Source organism: Neodiprion lecontei, chromosome 1, assembly GCF_021901455.1.
Source record: "Neodiprion lecontei isolate iyNeoLeco1 chromosome 1, iyNeoLeco1.1, whole genome shotgun sequence".
NCBI classification, from domain to species: domain Eukaryota; kingdom Metazoa; phylum Arthropoda; class Insecta; order Hymenoptera; family Diprionidae; genus Neodiprion; species Neodiprion lecontei.
This window is the reverse complement of record NC_060260.1, coordinates 11435330-11447597: the sequence shown is the minus strand read 5'-3', so window position 1 is coordinate 11447597 and position 12268 is coordinate 11435330. Positions and strand designations below refer to the sequence as shown.

At 36.3% G+C, this 12268-nt stretch overlaps 1 protein-coding gene across 2 annotated transcripts in view; it reads right to left on the bottom strand.

Moving 5' to 3' along the window:
• The window catches only part of LOC107223007 (protein piccolo), a 59671-nt gene that overhangs the window by 44305 nt on the left and 3098 nt on the right, over nt 1-12268 (bottom strand). The window lies entirely within an intron of this gene.

Genomic DNA, 12268 nt, shown 5'->3' with positions numbered 1-12268 from the left:
GTTTGATATTTTTGTTTTCTGGAAAAAAAAAAACGGCGTGAAATATACAGAGGAAAAAGAAAGCGATGAAACCGTAACGCCGAGGAGAAAACAAGCGTTAGAAATGAGTAAAGACGCGCAGAAACGAAAGAATAAATAATTGCTGAAAATACATCACTTGGGCGAACAGTGAGTGGCTTTGTACGTTTTGTGCAGTTTGAATTACCGGTTTTTACAACGATATTATTTATCCAGTACCGCGATCAGATAATTAATTATCGCTGGCGCCGTAACGCCTGCAGCAGTCTGCGGCATCCTCGTGATTCTTTCTGCCGATATTTGCTACGTAGTCTCGTTTGTAACGATCAATCGGAAATAAGCGTCGACCCGCAGTGTATATTATTGTAATTTGCGCGGATTTTACGCTCAATTAAGGAGTTTGGCGTGACGAATACTTTTGTTAATCTTATTACGAGATAAACTTACATCGAGTGATTATAAAATTATTGTATTCGTCTCAGATACGAAGATCGATTGGAAGATTTCAAAAGTTACAATTTGATTCGATGAATTCAACCTGTACGGTGACCTTTTTTTTATTCAGAAGAAGATCTTCTACATTAATTGCAATGTTGACCTCGTTGAATGTATATTATAACGTTAAAACATTGCACCGATATCGATCATTACTCACAAATTGACTACGCAATGGAAATCGAACTAATCTGCTGTATTTTCAACTATCTTCAATCAATTTCAACCGAAGCACCGATATCCAAGCTCCTGTTTACAACTACAGCATTTTCAATCTTCATATTTTTAAATACGTCTGCGTAAATGACCAATATAATAATTTGATAATGATTTGGTGTACAGATATGTTGCTAATAAATGAATCGAGTGTTGACTCGTACAGCGAGAGTAAGTCTTCTTAGAAAGATGTTGGGCCTCCCTGTTTTACCGACAACATTCGCAATCGATTTTCACCTTTATTTCTTCTTGTAAGGAATAAAATTGTTGCAAACTTCGGAGAATTATACCTTTTATGATCGTGTTTGCGTCGTTACTGAGAACAGTTCAAAAAATTCATGACAATCTACGTTAAAAAAACATAAAAATAAAACAACGTACGCGATTCAGTCGTACAATAGCTCGCTGTAAACTCAAACCGAGTGAGAATCCTCAGCGAGTATATTCGTGGTGTTTTCATGAATTTTATGAACTTCTCTGGATACCTCCACAAACACACCTGCAAACTCGATTATTTTCCGAAGTTTAAAACTATTCTATTACGCAGTAAACACACAAAGCGAATCTGCGATCTTCTAACTCGGTCGGTACACTCTGACATCCCCTCAACTTTACCGATAAAATACGAATCCGTTAACGTTAATTCAAATCGTAAGTTTGGAATTCGAATATCATAATGATCGTTTACATTAATGACTTGTCAGCCTGAAATATCAAAAGAATTCGTTTCTCATTCCGAGATTTGTATAAATATATTTTAGGTTTCAGTTATTTGTCTACAATCTTCGATTCGTTTATTTTTCTCTCGATACCTACTTGATCCTTAATGCTTATCAATTAGGCGTTTTCATTTTCTGACCGAAAATGTTGGAGAAATCTGTGCAATAACATCGGTAAACGGTGGTTTTGTTGCCCTTGATATTTGAGTAGCCCTAGTAAGATTTCATGTCAACGAAATTGGCTCTAGTTATTTATTTTATCGACATTTCCATACATGACTAGAAAAAAAAACAAAAAAAACAACAATAGATTTAGATGAAAAATTCAATTTTTTTTTCAACATCTACAGTTTATCAAAAAAAAAATACTACGCAGGTCGTAAAAAAAATTGTTCTTCCGTTGTCTTCATTTTTTTCCGTAAACACTTTGATGTTCTGGAACGTAGAATTTACGAATAAAATCACGATCATATTAGAAACCATCCCCCTCCTTTCAATATTACAATAACATAAAAAAGGAATAGAGCCAATCTAATATAATCATGATTTTATTCGTAATTCTACGTTTTAAACCACCAAAATTCACGGAAAAAAATTAGTTAATTAGTTATATATATATATATAAAAAAAAATATATTTTTTTTTTTTTTGTCGATCATCACACAACCAATAATAGTCAGCTTTCAGCTTTTTCGCTGCAGCTTGTAATCGAGGCGAACGCTCTCGGATATCTCGGTAATATTTCCCCTCGGTTTGCAGTCTTGCGCTTGGGCGAGAATCCCGAACCCGGCGGGATGCTGTGCCTGTCGTGCCTTTGCCACTTTATTGATTGCAACGAAAGCTTCCCCTTGTGGTCGCCCCTTCCGACTCCGTGCTTTGCTACTTTGAACGCAAGTGTGAAAGCGAGATTGTGACGTGCAGGCGCGAGTATTCCGGAAAACGAGACCCGGCTATCCGATATTGTTACAGGGATGATACGCACAGGAAAAGCCTGGAAAACTCGGGGAATTTCATAAATAAGTCTGAAATTTTATTCCCTTGTAAGAAATTAGCACGTTTTTGTAACTCCGTATATACGAAGCTGCGTAACACGTGTTACGTTGACTCGAAACGCAATATAATATACCTTTTTACCAACATTTGTTTTTGCCTTTTGACGAAAATTACAACCTGTCGTCGGGAAATAGATTTGTGTAAGTTATCAATTGGACGATATTAAAAGTACGGTCATTTAAAAAAAATTTATTATTATTCTAGGTGGTATATGTGTACTGAGAAACTCTTATTTTCTGGCCGGAATACCTGGAAGTGTCGGGAAATTTCAGATTCAAAAACATGTACCGAATCTGATAAAATACAGAAAATTAGGGCCTCCGCTTACAGCCTGGCGAAATAACCCTGAGGCGATTATTAGAAACCGAACATGCTGAAAGATATTTGAGGATTAATTTTTTGATTTTTGTTCATCTATTATTTGACAGATTGGGACAATAATCTTTGAGCAATAATCGATGGTTGAACAGTATCGCTTGATTACATCGGTCGATACAATTCAGCGGTCGCGGTGCGAGTTTGTTAATTGTAAAAACGAAACGGCGTTGAAATCAAACATGCATGCTGTATAATGTAAACGGTGAAATTCTTCTCACTTAGTTCGACTTACAACCTTTTCAGTTTTTCATGGCGTATTGTTACGTGCATTATTATTTTCGACTCTCGATGCCTCGAATGATTATTTCGCAGTTAATACAGTGCCCAAGTTGTTATATCGGTCGCAAGCTACGCCTGGACGTTCAGGGTTACGCGGTTGCGTGGCGTCAGCTTAGGTAATTTCTGTAAATGATGTCACCAATTACTGGATTCGACATAACAACAATTCGCCGCTGTATTAAGCATGAATTTACGTACTTATCGCAGGCTGCTGGTCCACCAGTATCGAAATAAGGAAATATAACAAAAGCCAATGAAGTAAAGGAAATAAAAGCGAAGTTGAGGTTCCAGTTTTCTGCAATTCTTTATCCACGCCGATGAATTTCACCATTAAAAGCAATACGCGTATCCATTCCAACTTCGTATATGCCAAAGATTTCCAGTCAAATCCATAAGACGAATGGAAGAGGAGAGAATTCGTCATCTACTCGTGTCAGATCATTCCGGTAAAAAAATTTGTCAATACAAAAATCAGGAAATCAGTTTCGACAGACTCGTTGCTACATTCGTTCATTAGGACGTCGAGGTTAATTTTTTGTGCGTTTTTATCACCTCTACAAATAGCCATCGCGTGTGGCTAGAATTCAAGCCACAAATTTATTGCCAAGATTTTCTTATACTCAATTCCGAGAAACCGCTACAAGATGTATCATCGATTGTGCGACAGATAAAGTCGTGATGCCAACGATAAGATTGTTCTATTATTGTTGCTATTGTCACGTCAATCATCATCATAATTCCTATCTCAATCCCAATTCCGATAATTTTCTGCACTCGTGCAAGCTGCTGATTTTGCGTTCTGCAACAATCGATATGACACAACCTGTATAAGGGGCATTCCACGCCAATTCGACCTGGGTTTTAACCTTGACCTCTCAGATTTGGCGAGCGATTTTTTCTACGATTGTTCTCACTTTGAAAGGTACTCTGTTATTTTTTTTTTGTGTTTTTGTTTTTTTTTTTGACTCAATTTGATTTTTCTCCAATTTTTAGAAACGATTTTACTGACCGGCCGAAATTAAAAATTTGTATAATTCTGAAAAATCCTGCGTCAAATATAAAAATTTTCTAAGTTTGGAATTGGAGTGGACCGATTTTCCCTTCTCACTTTTTTCAACCTTTTTCCGAAAAACAAAAAAACGTTAAAAAAATTAGAAACGAAAGTCATTTTACCATGGATGGTTGCTGAAACATTTTTATATGTCACAAGGGATGTTTGAAAATTTTTTCAGATTTTTCGGAACCATTTTTAACATTCGTAATCTTTTTTTACGGGCACAACAAAAAGAAAAAAAATCTTTCGATAAATTTGAAAAAATTTTCATATATCCAATGTAACATATAAAAATGTTTCAGCAATCATCCATAGTAAAATGACTTCCGCTTCTAATTTTTTTTCAACGTTTTTGTTCGGAAAAAGCTTGAAAACAGTAAGAAGGGAAAATCGGGCCATTCCGGATCCCAGCTTGAAAATTTTGATATCTGACGCAGGATTTTTCAGAAGTTTTTCAAATTTTTAATTTTGGTCGGTCGATAAAATCGTTTCTAATTGTAAGAATTGTAGAAAATTCAAATTGGGTCGAAAATAAACCAAAAAAAAAGAAACAGAGTACCTTTCAAAGTGAAAACAATCGTAGAAAAAATCGCGCGCCAAGTCTAAGAGGTCAAGGGTTAAACCTAGGTCGAATTGGCGTGGAATGCCCCATAATCAAACGCCTATGTTTCTGATCTCGTTGTCGTTTAGCCAGGATTTAAACTTGACAGTGACCGTCAGCTTCGTCGCTTCTCGACTGACATGAAAACTGAAAAACACCTCCAGCTATCAGCTACGCTTACCAAACAACGTTTCTTCTGTCTTTTTGGACTCTCATCCGGGTCAACTGCACGCATTCTAATGTCTTTCCACGTTCATTTTTCAATCGTATACCAACATCGTTCGAGTCTTGTTATTCCATGTGTGACATCCGCCTGCCTCGCAAACGAAATGTGCTTCGTTATGGTATTTTTGACAATATATACGTTATGATTATGGGGAATTCCACGCAAACTCGAGCCACGTCTGATTCTCACCATTTCTTATTTTCTTCAAAAAATGTTCTGCAATTTTCCCAACTTTTAAACATTACCTTGAAGTTTTTCAAATTTTTTATTCAACTGCTCAATTATTTGTGAATATTTAAAGTGATTTTCAAAAGGAGCTGTTTTAACATTCTTAAAAAATTCTTAGAATCTGTATTTTCTATTCCAAACATTTCACGACCAGGCCCATAATGGGTCGATTTTTTTCAGCACTCTAAATTTTTCTGATCAGCTGAAGCATTGTCTGAACGGGTTGAAAATTCCCGAAAGTTTTTTTTTTTTAACTTGAATACTTCACTTCATATATTTCTAGTCCGTTTGCACGATTTTTTAGTTGTTCGGAAAAATTAAAAGTGCTAAAAAAAAAAAAAATAGATAAAAGCCCGTCTTGAAATCTTGGTAAAAGAAAAACTATTTTTTTGTAGAATATTTTGAGAATTTTCAAAAAGATTCTTTTCAAAATCAATTTCAATATTTATAGATAATTAACCAGTTGAATAAAGAGTCTAAAAAAATTCAGGATACTGATTCAGAGTTGGGACAATTGCAGAAAATTTTTTGAGCAAAATTAATAATAGCGAGGCTCAGACGTTGGTTGAGTTTACATGAAATTCCCTAAACACTATTAACCATAATTTATAGTCACTTTCTCTTAGTCATTTGGAGCCTCGTTTCAAAGATATTGAAAAATAACTATATATACTACAATATACGATCAAGATAGTCACGTGTATCACAGTTTTGGAATTTATCATCGTAACATGGTGAAAAACAAATTAAAGACTGATACAGTTTGTTAATGTCAGTTTTTTTTCTACCCACTCACATTACAGCGCATCTGGATAAAAATATATATTACATAATACATAGTTCGACGTTAATTCGGTCGCAGAAAAAAACACTTGTTTCAAATCTGCATAATTAATTTGCTCCCTTAGTTTTAAAAACAAATCTAAAGACAACTGATAGATCGAAGCCGAACATTTCGCGAGATTAATTCCCAGGGCAAGTCGAATTATTCGTTTTTGCATCCTGCTTACGCAGTAATGTTTGTAAAAAATGAAGCGATTCTTTCTCGTTTAAAACGTTGATTCGCAGTAACGGGAACAGAGATCGTCCATCACATAAACAAAATGCAAAGTTCGTGGGATCTTCTCTCGCCGTTTCACCACGCCATACAAATCCGAACAGAATGACTTCGTATCAACAGGATTGGTCTGCGACTCGTTCACAGCTAACAATTAGCGTTCTCACTAATTATGTCTCATTAACTTAGGCTCCCTGTTTTTTTCTCACAGTGTTAAAGTCACGGAGCCAGCCGGCCGTTCAGGGCATGCCACCAAGTACTCTTTGGCTCCACGTTAAATGCTGAGCGATCAGTGTTCTCACACTGATACGAGACAAGCCAAGTGCGTGTACTCGCTAGTCGGGCTGTGAAATGATTTTCCAAAGTGGGTGCATACGTATAAACGTCTGGTTTCAAATTGTTTCAGGTAACGGATTGGCGTCGTTCTCCTCTGCGTTCTCTCTTCAGGCGCTTTTCATGGGTGCGGGTAAAAAATCAGAAAAACCAAAAATCAGAATGGTCGGAATTCCGAACATAAATATATCGAAAACTCACGATCACGAAAGAACAAAGTGGTGAATCTTCATTAAGCTAGAAATAATGGAAATAGAATATAATAATATGGAAGCTTGAAGTTATAGAATTTGTAATACACAACTGGTGAAAATTTCGAAAGGCCGTTAGCGGAATGAGGCAAATGCGATTGCTCGCAAACGCAAAGAAATAACCTTCGGATGGATCATAAAGTAGAATTTTCATGTACTCGAATTCATAAATGCGAAGGATCAAGAATCGGAATGGTTGGATCTCCGAGTAATAATCTCATAGAAGGCCCAGAATAAAGAATTGCAGTGTATCAGAATCGTCAGAATGAAGAATCGTAATATATCAGAAGAGTCAATAACTCATAACATATTAGGAGCCAAGAAATATAAGTTTATGATGTCAAAAGTCGTATTCAATCTTTTAATGAGATAAAAATATTGCAGAATTTGTTTGATTCAGTATATAAAACATTTTACAAGTCAAAATAGATTGGCTAAATAGACTCGGAATGTGAAATTCTGGTAGCAAGCCATCTATACAGTTGCTTTCGGAATACTGATCTTTCCGAATCGCACGATTCTGAATAATGACCCTTCTACATTCTGGATATCTGTTTATCACCGTTTCTAGATGACGAAGTTCTAACTTTTACTTTTATAATATTCGGACATTTGAGAATATGAAACTTTCTACAAATTCGTTCTCTAGAATATTGACTCTATACATTATTAAATTCTGCATCTCTGAATTCTTGGATTAACGTTTTCTGAAGTAAGTGATTTCGGATAATAGAGCCCTCTAATAAATACATTTTATCTAAACTGCAGCTTTTTATTGGGCACCATTCGGGAGTTAAAATTTCTGATAGTATCTGTTCTCTCCTATTTGTTATTCATTCGGAATTCTGGACATTCTGATTTTCGCTATTTCTGATTTTTTACCCCCACCCGCTTTTCATTTCGCCGCCACGCAGAGACACGATTTTTCATTTTTCTCCACTTCATGTTCAGATGTTCAATTTTTGTCTACGGTTAAAACGAAAAATTCGATGTCAACATTTTTTTTTATTAATTTCATAACGCAGGTCATTTGTTTTAAATTATTTTTTTGGGAAAACTTAATAACCATGAACAGAAACGAGAAGTTATTGAAAGACTCCGGTAACCGATGTATACTAATTGTGAAATTCAAATTACATTCGGAGAAATGAATCCGGATCTCTGCGAAAATCAGGTCAAAATTGAATGCCAATTTTTCGCGCCAAGGATTGAGTAAAAAATCGAAAGTATTTTGTGTCTTTACACAACCGTTCCTTGGTAACAGATCGTACAACAGGTATGATCTGGAGAATTAGGATTCACAACGCGTACTTTCTCGGCGCGGTTAAAACACGTTTTTCCGTAATACGTAAAGTATAGGTATACATAATTACGTGGCTCTGAATCAGCCGGATTAATTCATAAAACTCCTCTGACAACGAGCCTTGAAAATAAACGCATCGCTCTTTTCTTCCTCGCAAATTTGGGTAAACAATCGGAAACTCTGCCTTTGCAAATTATGCAGGCATAATCTTTTCTTCAATTTTTCCACTCGCAGTATTTTATGCTCGACACAGAAACGTTCGTGTTACTCCAGGCCGCGTTGCACGTTATGCGGACAGAGTATCGCTCAAGGCTCTGCGCTAATCGCAGTTTGACATTATCATTGCATAATCGCGGCATGAGAGTGTTGGCCAAGAATAGAATACAAGGTGTGTACCGATGATCCTTGGTTTCCGTGAAATACCCTCTCGAACGGATCGATTTCATAGATCATTCGATCAAACGCACTCGTCGATCGGTTAGAGTTTTGCCGTGCGAACGGGCAGTTGGCCTTGAAAGATCAATCCGCATTCAATTGCGTTATTTCTTATCTTTGTTCAGCTTCTTAGCTTGAATTTAGAAATTCTGAGACTCCGAGTAACTTAACAGCCGGAGTCAAATTTGACGCGCAACTTCTCAGACTCGATTTCGCAACCGCCACTTTCTACGGTTTGGTACGACGACCAAGATCACTTCGGCATGAGGCCGCCGTAAGTATTCGTTTAAGACTTGTACACAACCACTTTTAGCTGGGATATTTTTTTACACTCTTGCTATCGCGTGACGGTGAAACGAAGTATAGAGGCTATAGTTTTCCGTACATAGACCAACAAATTTAGAACATTTTTCAAAAATATTCCTGCCTCATTCATTTTTATGTAACGCGACAAGTTTTTCGTTAATACTATCGCCAACACATGAATGCAATTTTTTTCTTTATTCATTAAACGAAAATCTAATAAAGTAGAAAAATCATGTATATTGCCATATTTTAGAAGGTTTAAAAAAGTGTACCAAGCTTCGCAAAATTTCTTCTTACAGAATAAAAAATTGCGTTTCTTGATATGCATATTTCTATGGAAAGTACATTGTCAAAGGATCGTTGATTGTTGAAATTTTTCAATTACAGTGGCAATAATTTTAAACATGTAAATTACACGACACGTAACACGAACTATCGAAATCTAAAATCAAGAATTAGAGAGAAAATGAAAGGCAAGGGTATAGAATATATTTGAACTAAAAAAGCTGTTTCTTCTTCTACCTCTGTCAACTTTCTATCAATCATCTGTGAAGGTATCGAAACCACTTATTGCCAATTCGTTACATCGGCATATTCAGGGCGAGACATACCTTGCCCTGAGCATTTTTTCACCTGTAAGGGAAAAGAGAAAAAAAAAAAAAAAAAAAGAAAAACGCGGCGAATAACGTAGAAGGCGATAATTCAACAAAGCCCTGGCAGAAGTTCCACCTTAGTCAGCACAAAGCTTTTGAGTATAAAAGCCGGTGAATGCCGAACAGGTCGGTGACCGTTCAACAAACCTCCTCATCATCCCTAGCTGTTACGTCACTAGCCGACTGGGGCTGAAAATTAATAGGCCAACGGCAACCAAACACATTCTGTAACGTATAATGCCGAGTTCTCTGTATATGTGATATAACGCGAAGAGCAAAGTGTACCGAGGGTGAGAAAATCGTGTATAGGTTACAGAGCGTAAGTTGTCTGACTTTCCTGTTTGATCGATACACGGAGCGAGGCACAGACGAACTCCCCCTCATCCTCTTTGCAAAATACAATGACAAATTTTACAATGGATTTTCTATACGTGTCGCGGAAGATCCGCGAATTAATATTTCTTGGTGAAACCGCCCCTTGATTAGACCCTGGACTTTTATCGCGAAAGGGAACATTTTTTACCTCGTTATTAACACTGAAATTGAAATATTCTGTACCCTTGGAGAGAGGAGTTGATTAATCTTCGTGTCCGTTGTACGCTGTAAAACAGTCGTTAATGTCGCGTGAAGTTCGCGACATCTCACAAAATCTCGAGAAGACTCATTAAATGTTTTCAAGTCATTGAAATCTTAGAAACGTTTCATAAAATGCTGCGCTAAGACTCGTTCGTACGAAGTCTGGTTGAATTTTCTCAAGTCCTTGAAATTACTGAAGTATGATGAAGTTGCTAGTCGAGTCTCTGAAGTTCCGAGAAGTCGCGTGAATTCTTTGAAGTCGATGAAACTTTGATCGAAGTCTTTGGAGTCTGAGAATTTTTATTTTTACAATAATCAAGTCTCACGAATTCTCTTAAAATTTTCCAAGGTCTTAAAGTCTAGTGATATTCGTTGTAATTATTCATTGCTTTTATGTAATTATTCGTTGTATCAATCCATTCGTCGGTGCGAATTAATCCCCGATCGCCTTAGAGCGAGACAAATCAAGGGAGAATTGATGCCGCATAGACGAGGATTGTTGACACGCGAAGATCGTAGAGTTACATCCTATCATCGTTACATTTGTCTGCTGTCGCGTGTAATGTTCCATTCCCATGAAACACACGCAACGTAAAATGTTCCTCATCTGATTTCGAGCTTGCACTAGTGAGAACAGCTGATCCATTCACAAATTCGTGCTCGGCTAGGTTATGCATGGATTAAAGTTATAATAGACATAGATATATCATTTCTTGCTATCGTCGCGGTGCCTAGATTTTATGGTTCTTCCCATCTTGAGGCCGTGAATGGATTGAGACGTAAAAGATTTGCGTGCCTTCTTCAAATACGATTGTAAGCAATGATAGCCGAACGGTTTACTTTGCCTTCGAAATCGTCACTAATCGATTTATCAACTTGGCAAACAAGTGGAGACGGAAATGGGAATGAATTTTTTTTAAGGGGATCACGTCATTTAAGAGTGCGAAGTGTGCGATGAAAAATCTTTCGGGAAATTTGTAAATCTTAAGTGAAAGATTGAGTGCACAAATTTCTTTATACATTTCGTAAAGAGAATGAAATTTTGGTGCTAAAAAATTCTCATCAAGCTCTGAACTCGATATCCTGACGATATTTGCAGGGCTTTGGAGAATTTTGAAAACTGGTATTATTTACTCCGCACATAAACAGAAACGAATCAGTTTAGTCCAGATAATGTTATAACCGATAAAAAGATCGAGTACTAGCTTCTCCTAGAATTTACCATTCGTCGAGCAGAAATACATAATCCACAATTTCACGATTCAACACGTATAATTACAGACATTCGGAGCAGCTGTATCTCGTAGTTGAGTTTGTCACAGAAAATCTAATGTAAAAATGGGAGTGAGATTTTTTCATGAGAAATAAATATGTAAAAAAAATATTTTAGTATAATCAACTTTGACTTAGATTTTCATAGCTATATTCACACAGTCTTCGTTGTTTACGACACGGAAATTCATCACGAAATAGATATAAAATGAAATGCAATATTCCGCGGAAGTTATAATTCCTTCTTAAATAGGTATTGACTAAATTCAACCGATCTATGCACACTATACATAACATATATACATATATATATGTAAACCTAGGAAGTTATTTATATTTTCTGATTAACCTTACAATGAAACGTGACTGGCATATCTGTTAATCTAAATTATATCGTTCATTGTTAACTTCCTACAAGATTGCTCAACGCATATTCTGCATTTTCTCCCTCTACTTTTTCTGCCTTTTTCTCTTTCGCTACTGGATCGCGGTGGGTTTCATATTAATATACCTATACGACTGCAGAATACATCTAAAAGCACTTATCGCGTGAGAAAGTAAATTTGAAAAGAAAAAGGAAGAATAGTAAAAATGATTAAAAACCCTCCAATGACTTCGTGTTAGTCAGCGATTCATTTCTTCGTTCTGCGGCCTAATTATGTTAGGGATAGAATAATACAATACCTAGCTGGAAAATTATTTTCTTCCTTCAATTTTAACCAGATTTTTTGAAATTTCCAATTCTATTTCAGTCCACCGAATTTTCCAATAGTCATTCCATCGATGAATGTAACATTGAAATAGCATTGTCTTGG